Source organism: Dermochelys coriacea, chromosome 11 (assembly GCF_009764565.3).
Source record: "Dermochelys coriacea isolate rDerCor1 chromosome 11, rDerCor1.pri.v4, whole genome shotgun sequence".
Taxonomy (NCBI): Eukaryota; Metazoa; Chordata; order Testudines; family Dermochelyidae; genus Dermochelys; species Dermochelys coriacea.
In genome coordinates, this window is record NC_050078.2 from 54,964,979 (window position 1) to 54,988,324 (window position 23,346).

Genomic DNA, 23,346 nt, shown 5'->3' on the forward strand with positions numbered 1-23,346 from the left:
AAGGGGATATACAACAAAAGCCTGAGGCAGGGAGAAAAACTATAGAATACCATCTTTAATGACGATTTAACCAATTCCTCTCTGATTCCATAAGGAAAACTTTAAAGAAGGTAGCTAGCATTTTGGGATAGTGAGTTAAACTCTATTTGATGTATAATTGGCACATATGAGGCACATATGAAAGCAGAGGGAAAAGCAAGGGTATGGGGGAAAGGGAGAACAGTTTAGAGAACATCTGATTGGGAACAGATAGCCCTCTCCCTCCTTTCCTTGGCTGAAGGGAGCAGTGTTCCCTGAGGCCTCTTCCCACTTGGCTAGGGAAGTAAGGACTCACCACAAGAGGGAACACGAAGTGGGGTCATTAAAAGGAGCTGGTGAATAGCTGTGGAGTCCCTGGGGCTCCCAGTCTTTCCAGCAGTAGGTAACTGAGGGGAGAAGAAAACATCTCCCCTCTCCGGAGTCCACTCTGTGCCTCCACTCTGCCCCAGCTCCCACCACTTCCTTCCAAAGGAAGTGGGAAGGAAGAAGACCTGCAGCTGCCAACTCTCCCTAGCCAGCACACATTTATAATGACTCTTAAGAAAAATCTTACCATGCAAGGAATCATAATAAGTCTTTAATAAATTGCTAGGAAAGACTACCTCCTCCCCCTCCAAACACAGTTTTCATTTGTTTTGAAGTCTAGAGAGATTTTTCCCTCCTGATCAAATCTAAGCGGTGGCTTTTATAGGGATGGGAGTGGAGTGCACTAGAAATCTGTGTGTGACCCACACACTTTCTGGGTGTGGTTTTCTGTCCCATCTAGTGCCACAGACTACTTAGAGAGAGTTAAATGAGACTTAGCTAACACACAATTGGCTTTTAGCTCATGTGGTAGAGGTTCATGCACTAAGCTCCAGAGGTCCCCAGTTCGATCCTGCCCACCGGCGACTGGGGTCTATTTGTGTTACATACGCACTCCATGTGAACACACAGGTATAGTTTTCTGCCTATGGCCCATCTGTGGAACTCTTTCCACATACTATTTTCCCCTTCATTTCTCTTCCCTTTGCTGCATCCCTTCACCACCAGTTTATGTGTCATCATCCCCTTAATATTGAGACCTGTGACAACAATGGCTCCACAAATGGCTTGATCTACATTCTGAGCTTGAGCTGCATTCACCACTGGTTACAATACCTGTCTTGTCAGACACATCTCACTAGCATGTGGCTAATGCACAAGATCAGTTGCAATGTTATGTACAAAACTGTAGATAGGTTAAAAAAAAATCTCAGCAAAAACCATACTAAGGAAACCTTTTGGCTCAGAGACCAAATCATGCAGCTAAATGCCAACTCAAAGTAAAAGCTGTGGGATTACTTAGCATTTTAAGGCTGGAGCTCTCAGTATGTTGACACTAACTGTATAGTGACCTATGTTTGATCACACGGTGGTCTAATGAATCAAACAAAAACAACCTTTCAGTTCAACAGTTTGAGAGCATAATAATCAAAATTGTGAAAGAACAGTTCTATTGATCTTTTGTTAATCTAATTACCCCTTAGCACCAACCAACCTATCATTAGATTCTTACCCCTGCAGAACTCCTGCCCTACAGCAATGACAACTGGGGTTGCTGTCATATTGACAATATTCTCATTAAACATTACTATCCATTATCAAAATACAGTCTTCAAAAACATGACGGCAAGCACTTCTCATGACTTTTAACAATTATATAACTATGATGTGACTGTCCTTCCAATTCTGCTGGAACGACAGTAAATACAAAACTCTGCATCTACAAGGAGAACCAGCTTAACTCCATTTTTTTTTTACTACCTACTATATGCTACTTTAAATATTGGAGGCTGTTACATTTTAGCTGTGCAGTGTATTGGCAGAGAGTGTTTTATAAACATTTGATTTCATCTAAAGAAAGAAAATTTTATTTTCTCAAGGCTTCATGTCAGGAACAGGACATCCAGCAGAAAAATCATGTAATGCTCATGAAGTCCTGTTCTACCAAATTTACGATACTGATGTTGCAAAAGAGGCAGATTTGGAACATCTAATATTTGAAACAAAAATGGAGGGTCAAATTTTTGGCCCTGCTGTGATCTCTTTGTGCTGCTTTGGAAGGTCAAAGGGGATGGGAAATTTTGCTTAGACTGCTAGCTAGGGATTCCGCTGCTATAGGGGATTTGACCCCCAACTGGAATAAAGTTGTCATGGCCATCTGTACTGGAGCTCCTGGTGTAGAAGGTGCTCTGAGGCAGAAGGGGATTGCTGCACCTGGTAAAGGTTAGTGCAACCCTGAAGCTGCCCTAACTTACTATGGGGATTGAACTGGTCTTTTGTATTCCTTCAGTCCTACTGTTAGCCAAGATGATGCAATGGCACTTCCTCAGATCCTGTACCAAGCAGAGCTCAGCCAAACTAAAGGATCTGTTTCCATGATGGAAAAATACTGCATTCCAGTTTTCTTCTCCAGGTACATGAATGGCATTATGTACAGAATCAGAGGTTAGAAAAATGATATTCAGTATAATTCAGTGGTCTAACTTATGATCTACTGGACTTCTCTTACATACCTGCCTTACTCCTCCTCTTTGACCAGATAATTGGAGATGCTAAACCAAGGGCCCTCCAGGAACATAGCTAAAACAAAAGGACTGTCTCTACAGGGAGGACAAAAGTAGAACAGATTCCACCATTGATTCATTTAGAAAAAAAAGGTTATAATCAATTTGGTCACCTTGTTTTATTTGACTAGAAAATCTACTGTAAGCATTTGGTCTTTTGTGTGCGTGTGCTACATATTATATGGATGATTGGGAATGAGCTTAATTCTGGAGAACCAGGTCTGAATTTTGAAAATCAAGCCACTCATTGGTAACATCTTCACCAAAATGTATTTTTGACCAAATCTCCTGTTTTGTCCAACTCAAAATGTCTTGTGTCTATGAATCTACTACCACAGAACAATAGTTAGGAAGGTTTTTCAGTCTGGGGTGGCTAGGGTACTCGCCTATTATGCGGGAAACCCAGATTTAAGTCCATTCTTTGCCTCAGTTGTAGTTATCTGAGACAAAGAACTCTACTCTGAATTAGGAAGAGCAAGGACGTGAACTTGAGTCTTCCACCTTCCAGGTCAGTATCCTCACAAGCAAGTCGTGGACACACACACACACACACACACACACACACTGTTATCCTGAAAGCATTCAAAAGGTTTCATTTTCATTCCAATGCAGAATGAAAACAAATTTAAAGTCTCAAAAATGCTGTGAAATGGAATTGTCACCGTCTGGTCAGCTATAGTAAATATCCCGTATGATGATATATAATACCCTATATTGTGAATCCTAATTGTCTTATGGAAGCCTGCTTTTCCAATGGCTACCTGTCATTTTCAGTTCAAAAGAGAGCTAACATATACCTGAGAGACTTGCTCCTTTTGCAGGCTTTGCTTGACAAGCAGAATATGTTGAACACTAGAGAATATTTAAGGACTTTCTTCCCCCTTTGTGGTCAGAAATAAAGAATGTAATAAGTATGTTAAAAAGGGCTAATGAGTCCCAAGCAGCAAGATCCTCATCTTTGGAAGACTTATGGAATGTAATTAGATAATTATGGCTAATTGGCACATTGGGATGAGGGAATATGATGGGTGTATAAGAGCAAAGTAAGAGCTGGCACTGTGCTGAATGTTTGGTACTTTTTCAGATACCACCGAGGGCAATATATTACTTGCCTTGTAATATTTATTGCTTGCTTGTAAAGTTCTTGTGTTTTAGGCTGCAGTTTTCACTACTTCATTCCTTTCCATTGCTCACTGCTAGATTACAGGACTGAGCCACAACTAATGCACTATGCTGCATTTAGGAATTTTGACTGTTTTCCACATGGTAAGTTACTTCTAGGTAACCCTAAAAAACTGAGTACATTGAGGAAAGTAAATATACATGCCATGGAAAAACAAAACAGAGACTGCCTCAGCTCCATACTTGAGATAGGTTACTTCCTATGCTGGTTAGCGCATTGGGAGACATAGTCAAGGTTTGGCACACAGTGGGGAACTCTATCTTGTACCAGCTCATGTTACGCAATGAATAGGCACTGAATGAAGCAGATCTCTGTCAAGTACCTTGTCTCTTGGTGATTACTAAACACCACACACTCCATGCTTCTGCTCACCCACATGTTCATGAGGGGAGTAGCCAGTCATGGAAGCAACCCCTGATGTGGATGGCCACATAAGGAAGTAAGGGGTCAGCTCTTGGCACTGTGTATATGTATGCAAGGCCTGCATGCTCTACAACAAAATGGGCCTATGTTCTGCATCAGGATTCCTGCCTTCTGTACTACTATGGCACTGCAGACTGCAAATTCAACAGCAGATTCATTTACATTTTAAAATGAAGTTTTTACTCAATTAAATGTGATATTGAACACCACAGCCAATATAACAGATCCCGTGTTATTTAGTAATAGACTAATAGTCCAGTGTTTAGTGCAAAAGGTTGGAATATGGGACATCTGGGTTCAATTCCCTACTCTGCCACAGGCTTTGCATATGATCTGGGCAATTCACTTAGGCTTTGTGCCTTTGTTACCCATCTGGGAACTAGGTATAATAGTACTTTCCTCCCACAGAGGTGTTGCAAGGACAAATATATTAATCATCTGATATGCAGGTAATGTGGGGAAAATTAAGTCATTTTGTACCGTGCAAAATGGGTATTCAAAAGTCTACCCTTCTGATCTAGATGAATTGTACACACACACACACACACACACACACACACACACGTGTAATTAACTACACAAGGGGCAGAGGTGTGGAGAATCAATCTCTTTGTTAAGAACATAAGAATGGCCATACTGGGTCATACTGATGGTTCATCTAGCCCAGTATCCTGTCTTCTGACAGTGGCTGGTGCTAGAATCTTCAGTGGGAATGAACAGAACAAGGCAATTATTGAGTCATCCATCCCCTGTCATCCAGTCCCAGCTTCTGGCAGTCAAGAGGTTTAGGGACACCTAGACAATGGGGTTGCATCCCTGATCTTGGCTATCCAATTCTTTTTTAAATCCAGTTATACTTTTAGCCTTCACAACATCTCCTGACAATGAGGTTGACTGTGCTTTGTGTGAAGTACTTCCTTACTTTTTTTAAACTGCTGTCTGTTAATTTCATTGGGTGATCTCTGGTTCTTGTGTTCTCTGAAAAGGTAAATAACACTTCCTTATTCACTTTCTCCACACCATTCATGACTGTATAGACCTCTATTATATCCCCCCTTACTCATCTCTTTTCTAAAATGAACAGTCCCAGTCTTTTTAATCTCTCATATGGAAGCTGTTCCATACTACTAATCCTCTTCTTGCCCTTGTCTATACTTTTTCTAATATATCTTTTTTGAAATGGGATGACCAGAACTGCACACAGTATTCAAGGTGTGAGTATACCATGGATTTATATAGTGTCATAAAATGACAGAAAATATCATAATCTCTCCCTTTCCTAATGGTTTCTAAGATTCTGTGAGCTTTGACTGCTGATGCATATTGAGCAGATGTTTTTAGAGAACTATCCGCAATGACTCCAACTAGTCATATTAGTACCTGGGGTGAGCAAGCATACTTGTGCCCCCTAGAGGCGACACTGGGGGGGGGGAAGGTGCATTTGAAAACATCTCCTGCCAGGAGCCAGTGGATCAGAAACTGCTGGGAGCCACCCTGCTTGCTTGGGCCCTTGGCTCTCTGCACTGTGGGAGCCGGGTAGCTGACTGCCCGGAAGCCCTAGCCACCCTGCTTCCCGAGTCGGGCCACCTCTGCATGGCCAGGTGCTCCCCAGTACGGTGGTGGCACAGCTCTGAGCTGTGCCCCTGACATGCTCTTGCCTCTCCCCCAAAGGAACCTGGTGCCAACCAGTGATACCCCATGGAGCCGGCCCTTTCTTGCGGAGCCCGATTGCTATGAGGATCATTGGGCATGCCCTATAGCTTGAAAACCTCTGAGCTAAATGGAAAGCAGAAATCTTGAGATGTATGTGACCCCACATACCCCCCTCACCCAATTTTTCTGCCCCCGCAGCTTTATATCTGGGGTGGCTACCTGCTCGCCCACCTTGGTTACCGCCCTGGACTCCTAGATCTCTTTCTTGATTGACAACAGCTAATTTAGACCCCATCATTTTATATGTATATTTGGGATTATGTTTTCCAGTGTGCATTACTTTGCATTTATCAACATTAAATTTAATTTGCCATTTTGTTGCCCATTCACACAGTTTCTTAGATTCCTTTGTATCTCTTCACACTTAACTATCCCAGATAATTTTGTATCATCTGCATACTTTGCCACTGCACTAATTACCCCTTTTTCCATGTCATTTATGAATATGTTGAACTGCACTGGTCCCAGTACAGATCCTTGGGGACCCTGCTATTTACCTCTCTCTATTGTGAAAACTGACCATTTATTCCTACCCTTAGTTTTCTGTTTTTTAACCAGTTACTGATCCATGTGAGAAGCTTCCCTCTTATCCCATGTTTTGCTTAAGAGCCTTTAATGAGGGATCTTGTCAAAGGCTTTCGGAAAGTTCAAGTACACTATATCCATTGGATCCCCTTGTCCATGTTTGTTGACCACTTTAAATCATTCTAATAGATTGGCGAGATATGATTTCCCTTTACAAAAGTTGTGTTGACTCTTTCCCAACAAAGTATGTTGATCTACATGTATGATAATTCTATTCTTTGCTAGAGTGTCAAACAGTTTGTCTGGTACTGTAGTTAGTCTTATTGGCCTGTAATTTCCAAGATGATCTCTAGAACCTTTAAAAAAATGGTATCACATTAGCTATCCTCTAGTCATCTGCTACAGAGGTTGATTTAAGTGATAGGCTACATAACACAGCTAGTTCTGTAATTTCATACTTGAGTTCCTTCAGAACTCATGGGTGAATACCATCTGGTCCTGGTGACTTATTACTGTTTAATTTATTAATCTGTTCCAAAACCTCCTTTATGGACATCTCAATCTGGGACAGTTCCTCAGACTTGTCCCCTAAAAAGAATGGCTCAGGTATGGGAACCTCCCTCACATCCTCTGCAGTGATGACCAATGCAAATAATTCATTATATTTCTTCATGTTATATATAAGAGAAATAAAAGATTGAGTGACTAAGTGTCATTTGTAAGAAAAAACCCTCCACTGTATGTGAGAGAAATTTCAAATTTCAGGTGCATTAGGAAAACAAATGGAAGTGCCAGTGTCTGGCATGCATCATTACCTGCTTACCAGGCCAGGCAAGGCACAAACTGATCCTAACAACCCTTCTTTGTCTTGTAAAATAAAGTCCAGACCTCTAAGCATTATTTACTGGGTGGCAATCAGTGTTTAATAGAACTGCTGCTGCACTTGTTAACACTTACTGTACTGACAATTACACTGTGACAATACACTTAAACTACATGGTTAGGTGACTGACATGAGAAGACTAAACAGATGTTTCAGAGTGTGAGGAAAAACCCATATCAGTGGAGTCAGGAAAGGAATAGAGAGTCAATTCATCATTTTGTTCATTTTTTTCTGTTCTCCATGTTTTGAGTAAATAAGGTGGAATAGTGTTACTTCTGAAGAGCTATCATTTGCTTTGTATCAGCAATGATACCTCCACCCAATTAGTGGAACAGATTGGCAAATCCAGTCCTCCTTTGTTGAAAAAAAAGAGTGATGACACTAGGGATTTTTTAGGGGTGGGGAAAGGTAAACAGTCCATGGGAGAACTGGGAGATGTGAAGGATATCCTGAAGGGGAAGGAGGAAGAAAGCTCACTTGATTAATATGCTTACATTCCTGGAGATTCCCATGGGTTGCAGCCTCATTTCTAGAGACCTGTTATCCAGTTTTAACATTTCCGTCCATGCAGAGTACTTTGGCTTGGAAAAAGTTCTACTTTGCTGCCTTCTTTGAATGAAATTTGTGTGGAATTAACTTGATTTAGGGGCTGATCCCACAAAGGGATCCATGTGGCTGGACCCTCAAACCTGTTGTGGGTCCTACTGAAGCTAATGGGAGTTAAACTAGATGTTGGGGGAGAAGGTGAAAGAAAAAGTTCAACGACATCAAGATTATGAGTCTAAAAGTCAGGAAGAGTAGTGCAACTGTCAACAGCCATAGAGGGGGAAAAAAGGGAGATGAGAAGGTAAGATTAAAATGTTCAGTTTTGGACCGATTAGGTTTTTAGATATCAGTGACACATAAGGCAATGTCACAGAGGCAGATGGAAGTGAGAGACTGGACCAAGTGGGAGAGAGGTAGTTTTGAGAATCATATACATAGAAGGGGTACTGTAGTTGGAGTCATGGGTGAAGGTAAGTTTACTTAGGAAGAGCAGGATATCTGTGAGTGGAACTGATGACAGACCCTTGAAAGACACCATGGGGGGGGCAGAAGGGGGAGCAGGGGAGTACAGAGGGCAAGGCACTAGAGAAGGCTACTCTGTTTAAATCCTCTCTGCTTGCAAGTTTCCTTAACTGTAAAAGCTGCATTTAATAAGAGAAAAAGTATCATATTGAATTGCTATCTTAAGCAAGTTACAAATTTTACTTTTGTCTCAACCCATTTGAGCCCTTCTCTAAAACTGAATGCAGCTCTAATGGCTGACTAGAGTGAATGCAGCTTTGGGGTGGCATTGTGTATATTTTCTGCAATTTTGTACCATGAGACTGGAGATTACAAGATTAATCCAAAAATCAAATGCTATGGTTTTAAAGCTCTTATGACAGAAGCGTCTAGATAGATCTGGAAACTCCAAGATAGGGGTTGATATAAATATGAATTCCCTTCATTTTTCATATATACAGAAGATAGGTAATTTAAAATACATTCTAAAATGTCATTCTAAAATACATTCTAAAATGGCTGTAGCGTTGTATGTATTGGGAGATTCCTCAATCAAACGGCAAATCCTCTTCAAACTTAGAAACATGGCTATTTTGAACACTTAAACAGCTTATGTATCATTAATAGTCTTTTAGTATAATAAGACATGACTAAATATGTATTGTTCCTTTCCCCGGGAAAGGAAATAAACAGCTGTAAAGCAGCTTGTGGCATTTTGTTGATATGGAGTCTAAGCAGCCCTGTCAAATGGAATAGGAGTAAGGAGGACTCCTGAACTCAGATTCTGCGCTTCATCTAAGTAGCATTTGTCACAGCTCGAAAGGTTGGAGGAAGATACAAAAAAGAATCTGGGGTTGGCTGCAGACCTATCCAGTCCTGGATGCAAAGTCCTTTGGACTGCTTTACTTTGCATCCAGGACTGGATAGGTCTGCAGCTAACCCCAGATTCTTTTATATCAACCTCTATCTCTAACTTACCTACAGCTGCCCACAGTCCCTCAAGGAGATTCCAGCAGCTGGAAATAGCCAGAGCACAGAGATAGTGGCAACATTCATTCATGCAGCCAAGTGTTCTATGCTGAAGGCTGGGAAAATGGTTTAGAATCAAACTACCACCAATGCAAAGGAAACTCCTGAACTAGAGACTTGGTTTTAAATGAAAGTGAAGTTTTGATGAATAATTCAGATGTGTGTCCTTGTCCCCCTGCCCCACTTCTGACAAGTCCTTTGCATCCCTCTCAGATGGCACACAACACACTTTGGAAAAAACTGGCAAAGGGTGTAAAGCAGTGCAGAATTTAACCATTCGGCTATTTCCTCTTCAGTTTTGTAAGAGAGGAGTTCGATTTCTTAAGGAAATCTGAAATTATGTCTCATTGTGTGCACCACATTTAGCCAAGCTGACAGTGAAGTTTCAACAATTGGTGGGCTTCTTTCAATCTCTTTATCATCTGTCAACTATCCAGATAGTCATACCATGCTCATCATTATGATATGAGCACCTATGATTAATTTAATCACCAGCACCATAAGACCACCCACAAGATGCTCTATTAATTCTATAATAATCATCCATTATCCTCAGTTCCTTCAGAAGAGTTAGAAAGGAAAAAATTTAGCAATGCGAATTAACATGATCTTGAATTATTGTCTCAGCAACCAGATGGCCTAATTATTGTGCATTGCAATAGCATTGGTGTAAGTGTCCTTATATCAGGCTCCAAAGACCAGCATACATCAGAGTCTCTTAAACTTGGCTTGTCTATTCTCTGTGGAGTCCAGAGTGTTCTTGGAAGTATTAGAAAAAATGTCTGCCAACAAAGCTAACTTAAACATTTGATTTATTCCTTCTTATGCTTTCCTCCAACTTTTTGTATCTATATTAATACAAAAATCCATTTTCTACATTAGCTAATTATTTTCCACTGAGTGGATACAATAGAACAGGACAACAATTTTCCAAATGAAAATAGCAAGTAGACAACTAGAGAGAAAATAATGCAAGGATCACTCATATGGTACCTTCCATCTCCGATTCTCACTGTTTCGCAAAGGTTTATGAATTTAGCCTCACAACACCCTGTCAAGAGGGTAGGTATTCTCCCCATCTTACAGAAGAGGATAAAGACAGAGGTTGTAACTTTTAACTTGCCCAAAGACATCCAGGAAGTTTATACCAAGTTGTGAATTTGAATAGACAAGGCGGCACGGAGACAGTTATGGCAGAAGCAGACAGACAGGATATCAAATTTGGGATCATTGACAAAGTAGAGGTGTTGGATAGTGCCACAATAAGAAATCAGGTCAGAGTTGTAGGCTGTAACCTTGAAGACAAGATCTAAAAAATTAAATTTGAATTCAGTGGAAGAGAGGAATCAGATCAGAGATACAAGGAGGGGATCTAGCGGTCATATCGGCCAAAGAAGAAAGTTTTGGTGGCTGAATTTTTGCTAGATTGCATTGGGAAACAGGGGTGAGAGGAAGAAATTGTGACTATCCGTGTGGAAAGTGATCAAAACATAGTTGAGATGAGAGTTTTAGCTGTTGGGATAGAGAATAGTCAGATCTTCAAAATGTTGAAGTGGTGGCAAGATTTGGATGCTCTCTTGTTGACTAGGAGTTAGATTGGGATCACCAACCAACTAACCACTAAGCTGGGCTAGACTTTATGTGGCAAAAAGGCGAAAAGCTCTAGCTCAATTACCAAACCATTCATTCTTCTGGGCAACCACTTACAAGAAAAAAATAACCCAACTCAACACATTTAGCCAGCAAATTGGACTGAAAATCAAATGCAATAAGACAGATATGACCCTTAATATTGCCTCACCATCACCAGTGTGGACAGAGGATTATGTTCTCAGTAATGTCGAAACATTCACATACTTGGGCAGCACCATCAGTGAGGATAGTGGAACAAGCTAGGACATCCAGAAACAGACTCAAAGCCAGGAACACCTTCAGGAGCTTAAATACAGTCTGGAAATCATCAAAATACAACACCAAAACCAAACTCAGGATTTATCAGAGCAGAATAGTGCAGAATGCTGGAGAATGACAAAGTATGACATGTCCAAACTGTTTTCATTCCATACAACCTGCCTGAAAAAATTCTCAGTATCTTTTGGCCCAGAACAATCTCAAATCAATACCTTTTATTTATTTGCAGCCAAGAAGATATGAGCACCATCATTTCCAGGAGGTGTTGGAGATGTGTGTTGGATTCCATGGCCAGAATAGCAATAAGATGGACACCTGAAGGCAAGCGAAAATGAGTTCACATGAAAACAACAGGGCAAAGAACTGTGGAAGCTGAGCTGAAAAACCTGGGGTACAGCTGGGGAACATTGAAAGACTTGCCAGAAACAGACAAGAGTGGAAGAGCTTCATTGCTGCCCTAAACGCCAGAGGCATAATGGGTACTAACTAAATTATCTCTAGGAGTGGTCCCCCAAATTAGGGCAAAGGCACTTACGGGGGAAGGGACCATGGGGAAGGCTGCTATTATGCTATATAACAGAGTTCTTCATGGCTGTCAATCTGATATAGGAGTTCACAAATATCAAGTATGTTAGGCAGAAATCCTGAGCATTTTTAGCGTGGGTTTTACATTCTAAGCAGCCTGAAGTAACTAATTTACCTTGAATCATAGAAGATTAGGATTGGAAGAGACTTCAGGAGGTCATCTAATCCAACCCCCTGCTCAAAACAGGACCAACTCCAATTAAATCATCCCAGCCAGGGCTTTGCAAGCTGGGCCTTAAAAACCTCTGAGGATGGAGATTCCACTACTTCCCTAGGTAACCCATTCCAGTGATTCATCACCCTCCCAGTGAAATAGTTTTTCCTAATATCCAACCTAGACCTCCCCCACTGCAACTTGAGACCATTACTCCTTGTTCTGTCATCTGCTACTACTGAAAACAGCCTAGTCCATCCTCTTTGGAACCCCCCTTCAGGTAGTCAAAGGCTGCTATCAAATCCCCCCTCACTCTTCTCTTCTGCAGACTAAATAACTCCAGTTCCCTCAGCCTCTTCTCATAAGTCATGTGCCCCAGCCCCTAATCATTTTGACTTCCCTCCACTGGACTCTCTCCAATTTTTCCACATCCTTTCTTTAGTGGGGGGCCCAAAACTGAACACAATACTCCAGATGTGGCCTCACCAGTGCCGAAGAGAGGGCAATAATCACTTCGCTTGATCTGTTGGCAATGCTCCTACTAATGCAGCCCAATATGTTGTTTACCTTCTTGACAACAAGGGCACACTATTGACTTATATCCAGCTTCTTGTCCACTGTAATCCCCAGGTGCTTTTCTGCAGAACTGCTGCTTATCCAGTTGGTCCCCAGCCTGTAGCAGTGCATGGGATTCTTCCTTTCTAAGTGCAGGACTCTGCACTTGTCCTTGTTGAACCTCAGATTTTTTTTGGCCCAATCCCCCAATTTATCTAGGTCACTCTGGACCCTATCCCTACCAACCAGCATATCTACCTCTCCCCCCAGTTTAGTATGATCCACGAACATGCTGAGGTTGCAATCCATCCCCTCATCCAGATCATTAATGAAGATGTTGAACTAAACCGGCCCCAGGATTGACCCCTGGAGCACTCTGCTTAATACCTTCTGCCAACTAGACATGGAGCCGCTGATCACTACCCATTGAGCCTGATGATCTAGCCGGCTTTCTATCCACCCCATTCATCCAATCCATACCTTTTTAACTTGCTGGCAAGAATACTGCGGGAGACCATATCAAAAGCTTTGGTGAAGTCAAGGTATATCACATCCACTGCTTTCCCCCTTTCCACAGATCCAGTTATCTCATCATAGAAGGCAATCAGGTTGGTCAGGCATGACTTGCCCTTGGTGAATCCATGTTGACTGTTCCTGATCACCTTGCTCTCCAAGTGCTTCAAAATAAATTCCTTGAGGACTTGCTCCATGATTTTTCTAGGGACTGAAGTGAGGCAGACCAGTCTGTAGTTCCCGGGTTCTCCTCCTTCCCCTTTTTAAAGATGGGCACTTTATTTGCCTTATTCCAATCATCCTGGACCTCCCCCCAATCACCACGAGTTTTCAAAGATAATGCCCAATGGCTCTGCAATCACATCAGCCAACTCCCTTAGCACCCTCGTATTCATTAGATCCAGACCCATGGACAACATTATGGGGTAGATTTTCTCCAGACGTAGAAGGCCCAGACATTGAGTCACTTTCCTCCGCTCTGAAGATCTGGGACCGAGGAGGAAGAATTTCAGCGCTAAGAGATTTTCTTGGGGGAAAAGAGTCATTTTTAGAGGCAATTTTCCAATTTATTTATTGTTATTTCAAAATTATTTCAAAATAGTTCCAAAGCAGATATCTTGCAGGCCTGGGACAATTTTCTTTCACTTTACACACCTTTGAATTCTACGGGAACATTAACAGACCTTCAGTCATATTGATACTGGTACTACTACCAATGATTGCTTTTCATAGTGTGAAAATATTGTTGGTGTCATATTTAGATGAGAAAGTACAGAATACATGCTGTCATGGTCCACTGGATTTGTCTCAGTAAATGCTACAGCTCTAAAATTATAGACTGTGGTAGAGAATCTAAGTTTATTCATATAGGGCCTGATCAAAGCTTATTGAATCAACAGGGATATTTCAGTTGAGTTTGATGGATCAGGCTTATAGGGCCTGATCAAGTGGTCACTGATGCTATTGGAAAGACTCACATTAGCTTTGTATCAGACCCATAATACACTGCAGAACAACTGTAATGTAAGGTTTCTCAGAAGTTAAGCATGGTCTTGAATGGAAACAGCTATAATTATGGGTTTTCAAACCTGTGAGATGAAAGATCATCAGAATCTTCAATTCAGGACTAAAGTGCAAGTCAAAGGAAAAGTTCAAGTTGGAAGTCTATGCAGACATCTCTCCCAAACCTCCACATCCCTATGATTGCATGTGATGTAAACACAGAAATGTCTAAGACTAGCACCAAAAAATCTTTGAGAGCAGCAATGCAAGAACACAGCTTCAATCAAGTAAATAAATCTATAACATTAAAGGCAGCACATAATTAACTGCCACTGATTTTGATTGGTTTATACTTGATTATTTGAATTTTCTGCTTTATGCTTTTGAGGTGAGTTACACACAGCAAGGTAACACAGCAAAAATAATACTTTTTTCTACTTAAAGAACAGCCTGAACTTAAAAGAAAAGGAGAAACTAAAGTATCTACCCTCTCCTACCTCATCTTCGTGGTCACCTTTATTTTTGTATAGATCTGGATCACCTAAGATGATATCACCAGAGATACTCAATGTTGGGTGTTATGCTTGGTAATGTGCACACTTGCTTATTAACAGGCACATTGTAAGCACTTAACGAGGGAGGATTGTCTAGTTATTCAAGCAGGGAGTTGGGAGCCAAACTAGTCACCATGATCTGAGGCAAAACATGTTCTGCCTGAGTTTCACCATCTGTTAATGGAGACAATGCAACTTCACCTCACAAGGTACTCGCAAAAAGAAAAGGAGTACTTGTGGCACCTTAGAGACTAACAAATTTATTAGAGCATAAGCTTTCGTGAGCTACAGCTCACTTCATCGGATGCATTTGGTGGAAAAAACAGAGGGGAGATTGACACACACACAGAGAACATGAAACAATGGGTTTATCATAAACACTGTAAGGAGAGTGATCACTTAAGATAAGCCATCACCAGCAGCGGGGGGGGGGGGGAGGAAAGCAAACCTTTCATGGTGACAAGCAAGGTAGGCTATTTCCAGCAGTTAACAAGAATATCTGAGGAACAGTGGGGGCTGGGGTGGGGGGGGGGAGAAATAACATGGGGAAATAGTTTTACTTTGTGTAATGACTCATCTATTCCCAGTCTCTATTCAAGCCTAAGTTAATTGTATCCAGTTTGCAAATTAATTCCAATTCAGCAGTCTCTCATTGGAGTTTGTTTCTGAAGCTTTTTTGTTGAAGGATAGCCACTCTTAGGTCTGTAATCGAGTGACCAGAGAGATTGAAGTGTTCTCCAACTGGTTTTTGAATGTTATAATTCTTGACGTCTGATTTGTGTCCATTCATTCTTTTACGTAGAGACTGTCCAGTTTGACCAATGTACATGGCAGAGGGGCATTGCTGGCACCTGATGGCATATATCACATTGGTAGATGCGCAGGTGAACGAACCTCTGATAGTGTGGCTGATGTGATTAGGCCCTATGATGGTGTCCCCTGAATAGATATGTGGACAGAGTTGGCAACAGGATTTGTTGCAAGGATAGGTTCCTGGGTTGGTGGTTCTGTTGTGTGGTGTGTGGTTGCTGGTGAGTATTTGCTTCAGATTGGGGGGCTGTCTGTAAGCAAGGACTGGCCTGTCTCCCAGGATCTGTGAGAGTGATGGGTCATCCTTCAGGATAGGTTGTAGATCCTCGATGATGCGTTGGAGAGGTTTTAGTTGGGGGCTGAAGGTGATGGCTAGTGGCGTTCTGTTATTTTCTTTGTTGGGCCTGTCCTATAGTAGGTGACTTCTGGGTACTCTTCTGGCTCTGTCAATCTGTTTCTTCACTTCAGCAGGTGGGTATTGTAGTTGTAGGAATGCATGATAGAGATCTTGTAGGTGTTTGTCTCTGTCTGAGGGGTTGGAGCAAATGCGGTTATATCGTAGAGCTTGGCTGTAGACAGTGAGTCGTGTGGTATGATCTGGATGAAAGCTGGAGGCATGTAGGTAGGAATAGCGGTCAGTAGGTTTCCGATATAGGGTGGTGTTTATGTGACCATCGCTTATTAGCACCGTAGTGTCCAGGAAGTGGATCTCTTGTGTGGACTGGTCCAGGCTGAGGTTGATGGTGGGATGGAAATGGTTGAAATCATGGTGGAACAAATCTGCACAGACACACCCCTAGAACCTCGACCTGGGGTATTCTATCTGCTACCCGAGATCCATAAACCTGGAAATCCTGGACGCCCCATCATCTCAGGCATTGGCACCCTGACAGCAGGATTGTCTGGCTATGTAGACTCCCTCCTCAGGCCCTACGTTACCAGCACTCCCAGCTATCTTTGAGACACCACTGATTTCCTGAGGAAACTACAGTCCATTGGTGATCTTCCTAAAAACACCATCCTAGCCACTATGAATGTAGAAGCCCTCTACACCAACATTCCACACAAAGATGGGCTACAAGCCGTCAGGAACAGTATCCCCAATAATGTCACGGCTAACCTGGTGGCTGAACTTTGTGACTTTGTCCTCACCCATAACTATTTCACATTTGGGGACAATGTATACCTTCAAGTCAGCGGCACTGCGATGGGTACCCGCATGGCCCCACAGTATGCCAACATTTTTATGGCTGACTTAGAACAACGCTTCCTCAGCTCTCGTCCCCTAATGCCCCTACTCTACTTGCGCTACATTGATGACATCTTCATCATCTGGACCCATGGAAAAGAAGCCCTTGAGGAATTCCACCAGGATTTCAACAATTTCCATCCCACCATCAACCTCAGCCTGGACCAGTCCACACAAGAGATCCACTTCCTGGACACTACGGTGCTAATAAGCGATGGTCACATAAACACCACCCTATATCGGAAACCTACTGACTGCTATTCCTACCTACATGCCTCCAGCTTTCATCCAGATCATACCACTCGATCCATTGTCTACAGCCAAGCTCTACGATATAACCGCATTTGCTCCAACCCCTCAGACAGAGACAAACACCTACAAGATCTCTATCATGCATTTCTACAACTACAATACCCACCTGCTGAAGTGAAGAAACAGATTGACAGAGCCAGAAGAGTACCCAGAAGTCACCTACTACAGAACAGGCCCAACAAAGAAAATAACAGAACGCCACTAGCCATCACCTTCAGCCCCCAACTAAAACCTCTCCAACACATCATCAAGGATCTACAACCTATCCTGAAGGATGACCCATCACTCTCACAGATCTTGGGAGACAGGCCAGTCCTTGCTTACAGACAGCCCCCCAATCTGAAGCAAATACTCACCAGCAACCACACACCACACAACAGAACCACCAACCCAGGAACCTATCCTTGCAACAAAGCCCGTTGCCAACTCTGTCCACATATCTATTCAGGGGACATCATCATAGGGCCTAATCACATCAGCCACACTATCAGAGGCTCGTTCACCTGTGCATCTACCAATGTGATATATGCCATCAGGTGCCAGCAATGCCCCTCTGCCATGCACATTGGTCAAACTGGACAGTCTCTACATAAAAGAATGAATGGACACAAATCAGACGTCAAGAATTATAATATTCAAAAACCAGTTGGAGAACACTTCAATCTCTCTGGTCACTCGATTACAGACCTGAGAGTGGCTGTTCTTCAACAAAAAAACTTCAAAAACAGACTCCAATGAGAGACTGCTGAATTGGAATTAATTTGCAAACTGGATACAATTAACTTAGGCTTGAATAGAGACTGGGAGTGGATGGGTCATTACATAAAGTAAAACTATTTCCCCATGTTATTTCTCCCCCCCCACCCCCCCCCCACCCCACCCCAGCCCCCATTGTTCCTCAGATATTCTTGTTAACTGCTGGAAATAGCCTACCTTGCTTGTCACCATGAAAGGTTTGCTTTCTTCCCCCCCCCCCCCGCTGCTGGTGATGGCTTATCTTAAGTGATCACTGTCCTTACAGTGTGTATGATAAACCCATTGTTTCATGTTCTCTGTGTGTGTATATCAATCTCCCCTCTGTTTTTTCCACCAAATGCATCCAATGAAGTGAGCTGTAGCTCACGAAAGCTTATGCTCTAATTAATTTGTTAGTCTCTAAGGTGCCACAAGTACTCCTTTTCTTTTTGCGAATACAGACTAACACGGCTGCTACTCTGAAACCTGTCACAAGGTACTGTAATCAATGTGTAATGCCTTTTGAGCCCCTCTAATGAAAGCAGCTAAACTTTTTAGGGTGATGTTAGAGGGTTTGACTGAAAGTAGACTGAAATCAAATGGAAGACTCATTGACCTCACTGGGCTTTATACAAAGCCCGGAGCGAGCAAAATTAAACTTATGAGTGTGATGTCCATATCATTATTCATCCCCCCACCACCTCCTACTCATATTAATGCAACCACTTTCACTGATGCTTCTTTCCTGACACTCCATATTGTAGGCGCATCCACTCACAATGATATCATTTGTGCTGTCACTTTCCCTGAAGACAGCATCCAAAAAGGATTATCATTTATGAATGTAATATTTGAGCAAATCTAGTATTCTGAGGTAGTTTGCAGTAGGATTCAGCCCTAAAGCTCAGATGAATCAGTGCTTACAAAGCCAAATGCAATTTTCACATTATGAAATGTGCTCTACAGTGGTGTACTTTGCAGTGTGGGGATTTATCCTATTCAGAAATATCATAAAGTGCCTCCATGTTGCAAAATGATAGAAATCATCTGAGAAGTATTCTAGAAGTTATACAATCATCTGCAGCACAGCTCAAATGTTTTCCCTGGATCCCAAGGGTGCAGGGTTGAAAGTGCATTGATATTTAGAATTGTGCTGAATGTTTCTCACTAGCAACATTTGCTTTGTTTGGTTTTACCACTGATCTACCGGCATGGGAGAAAGAGGAGCAGGGGGAGATCACTTGCTTGGTTTTGCTTTCCATTACAGTATGATTAATATTCCAGCAAGGAGAATACTTAGAGGCTTTAGATCAACACCATCAACAATGTATTTTAATCACTATAACAGTTTCTTCATACCATGGAAGAAATTGCAAGGTTAGAGGGACTATCCATATCATCTATATCCTTCACTGTTTTTGCTACTGGATCATGCTACTTCATGCAATTACCATGTAAAGAAATAGGCCATCATCACCTGTTGATTGCATATAAATGCAGAAAGAAAGAAAAGAAAAACACGCCCCCTTTTCCTTCTATCCTGGTCACAACAGTAATATTGCTTCACTCACAGTCTCCAGGGTCTACAATTCCAATAATCTATTGCTACCCAGACTCCCAATCCTTTACCACTCCCTTCTTCCTTGCTGCAAGAACTTTTAAAAAAAGATGATCTGCTTGTGGGCCCAGATTCGCTTCTGCACCAAAATCTGGGGAAGAGGCCAGTCAGGGAATTGGTTGTCATCCTACTTCCCTTCACTTCTTAACTCTATAGTTCATCTAAAAAGGAAAATAGAAGCATAATTTGGTGGAATCCATTAATAATGGTCAGATTTTATGTGCAGAGTTAGTTAAAAATTGAGATTTTTTAAAAATCTCAACATTTTATAGTTTTGTTACAGTGCTTGAAATGGATCAATTTTCTTCGAAAAATCAGGTTTTTTTAGATTATTTTTGGAAACATTTTATGAAGTTGTTTCTTTTAATTTTTCCTTTACTTGTTTTTCTCTCTTTTTTTGTTCCCAGTCATTTTCAGAAGTGATGGAAGGACAGGGTGGAAAGGAAAAGAAAAAAGGAAAGAACAAAAAGTGAACTATTTGCAAAATATTTCAAACATTTACACTGTGGGAAACAGGTATGTTTCAACAAAAATTTGTTTGTGCAAAAAAAATTTAGCCAACTGTCACACCACAAGCTCTGTCAACTGTATGTTCTGTCTGATTTTTTTTTTTTTTTTAGATCTTTCCAGGAGGAAACTTGTCTAATGGGTTTTGAAGTCAAAAAGTTTTGGTTCATGGTAGGGTACAAGGAACAGGAGACACCAATTTTGTGAATAAAGAAATATTTGAGGCAAATCAAGATGCAACAATAGGTTTCTAGTTATCTGTGACAATTAAATCATCTCTATATAGTATTTACATTTCCTGTGTTGAAGTGTGCATCATTATCTTTGCCATAATTGTATTTGTGATACAAGTGGGTGTTCCAGGCATAGAGTCCTTGAAGGATCAGACCATGTATGATCTAACTTTCTTCCTTACACAAATGAGTCATAAATCATTGATGCTCTATGAGAAAATCTCTTTTAAGAAGGTGTCAAAAATGAAGTTTATCCAGATAACAGGAAGAGAAGATGGGCCTTTATTTAAACAGCTTTTTTTATTCTCAAATACTGCTAATAGAAAAAAATATCCCTGGCACTTTATTTCAAACAGCAAAATGGATTCATCCTTTGGACCAGAAAATGCATTTAGTATATTTTAAAAAAAGTTTTACCATTGAAAATTAAAAGAGGAAAAGACAGTGGTTATGTCAAATTATGTATTCCAGATGAAAGATAAAATACTAAAACTTTATTTTACCAGCAATGCAAGAGAGGCTTTTAAACAAGAAAAAAAAAGAAACAAGTCTTTTATACATTTGGATAAAAAATAATATTGCCTTTTGATCAAATACAGACAGTATGTTGACAGAAGACAGATACTACAAAGCATGTTGAGTGTAAGAAGTTGGCCCTGGAGAGATGGAAATATTAATTGACCATGAGAGCTGAGTTGTTGGAGTTAACCTTAAACCCTCTCTCTTCAGGTACACCCCATACTAGAAACATATCACCCTATTATTTCTCTGATTGATCAGAGGCAGAGCAGGTTTTCTTCTATATTATTAGATCATCTGGATATACTTTAACTTTAACTTAGGCTTCTATTTAATGAAGGCTTCCATAATTCTCATCTACTTGTTTCACTATTTGTAGTTTCAATAAAATGTTCAAGTAAAACTCCCATTTAAACCACTCTGAATTTAAAACAAACTATCATCTAAGGCAGTTGCTGACAGGGAAATTTAGAGTCTTGGAAAGTCTTTACAGGAATTCAGAGATACAGAAGTTGCCATATTGTATCAAATCTGATGTCCATCTAGTCCAGTAACCTGTCTCCAACAGTGGCCAGTACCGGATGCTTAAGAGGAAGGCACAAGAACCCTGAAATGTCTTTTCTTTAAATCAAAGTAAGACATTCTCCCTTCTGGCAGAAAACTCATGGGGGTAGGTGGGGGGAGAGAAGTGTTCTGAACATTCAGAATTAAAACACAGGATGCCTCTCTCTGGAAGCAGGAAGGTTTGTCTTCACATGGAGGGCAGTGGATGTGACCTTCAAGCTACCCAGAAACTCACCAGGAAATTCAGAGCCATCCCTGTAGTAGATCTTTAGCACTCTGTGCTCTCTTTGTTGGACCATCCCCTATCTCCAAATATCCTGGCTCCAGCTAGGTCCATGCTTCCACTTGTTTCCCCCCTCAAAGGCTGTGCATCACTCTCCATTCTGACAGGCATACAAACAACAGAAGGGGAAGCTACAGCTGCAAGGAGGAACGTTAACTCCCGCACAGCCTCTGAAGTTTGCGGAGTTTAAAGGGGATATGCTATATGGAATGGCTCTCCCTGCTCCATCACCCAGACGCTGGTAGAACACCTCCCCCCCTCAAACCTGTGGATCCTGAACTTTGTACTGGTTCTATGGAAGAAAGTAAGGTAGCAGCATAAGATGCCACTCCCACTGCTGTGTGCATAGCGATTTTCAAACTCTCTTTACCTCACTTTTCTGCCAACTCTTGAGATGTCTTCAAGAGTCTCATGATATATGGGTGTCCCATCTCCTGGAGTTATGCAATTTCCATGAGAACCTCAGTGTGTACTTTAAAATAAAGTAAATATTTGGTTGTGGAAAATATCTTGCAAATGTGAACACTAAAGGCTCAGAAAACTAGAAGACAAAAATAACCCTTCAAAAATCTTGGGACTGGCTTAAAAACCACGGGAATTTTTTTAAATGCTTGGGTTTCACAATACTGCTTTATTATACAGCACCAGGGAGCACATGGCCTTATGTAGCCAAAGCTAGTACAATTCACACTTAGATATAGTTAAGTAGCAATTCACTAAAAGGATTTCTGAATTTAAATCTAAATTATTTATTTGAGACTTAGTTATAAAAAAGCACCTAATCCAAGGCTGTAGGAGCCCCAACATCATTAACACACAATGAGGTTGGAGCAGCATTGATTAATCATTTCAACAGCAAACCAGCCAACCACCCGCCTACCAGTACTTTCCACTGCTTCATCATTCTGGGAATCATGCTCTCAAGCCCTCTCCCCAAACTTCTCCAGTGGATACTTTTGCAGTCACCAATTTCAGGCTATTTCAGATCCAAAAGGAAGGGAAAGTTCCAGAGTCCCAGAACCATCCTGTCAGCTGTCCACTCTCAATGTGGGGAGGAACTAGCTCAAGTGCCACCACTAGCCACAGCTGTGGCAGTATAGCACAGGGAGAAAAGTGGGCTCTCAGGTAGGCCAATCCCAGGCTGTTTAAGGTTTTATGGCGCATAACCAACACCTTAAACTTCATCCAGAGATCTGTGAGCAGCCAGGACAGATTCAAGAGTGCTGGTACTGTATCATATGCTCACGGTGAGATGCCACGCTGCACCAGCATCAATTGCTGATGTCAATGATCTTTCAAAAGTTTCCAACAGAAGAGCTCTCCATAGCTTTACAGGTTAATTCCAAAAGCTGCTGACAAAACTGTAGGAGGCTCTGGGAAAAGGGAAAATCGATAATTTATTTGCCCCTTAATTAGAAAAAAAATTCATTTATCTTGTTTTACAATATAAGACAAAATGGAAAGTATTTTTCCACTGATCTTTAGAGAGCAGAAAACTGCTAATATTTTAGCATGTACAGAGCTCTGTAGTCACCAACCAGCATAAAAACAGATGATTAGTACATTTCTGAGGAGGCAAATATTGTGTTATCCCATTATACCAATAGGAAAACGGATTAGAGATTATGTGACTTGTCCTCAAACACTCGGAATACATCTACACTACTCAAAACCCTGCAAGGCAGCTAATCTTAGAGCCTGGGTCAACTAACTTGAGTTTTCAGGGCTTGTGCTGCTGAGTTAAAAACAGCAATGTAGATGTTTAGACTTTGGAGCCCAGGCTTTGAAACCTGGAAATGGGAACGTTTTGGA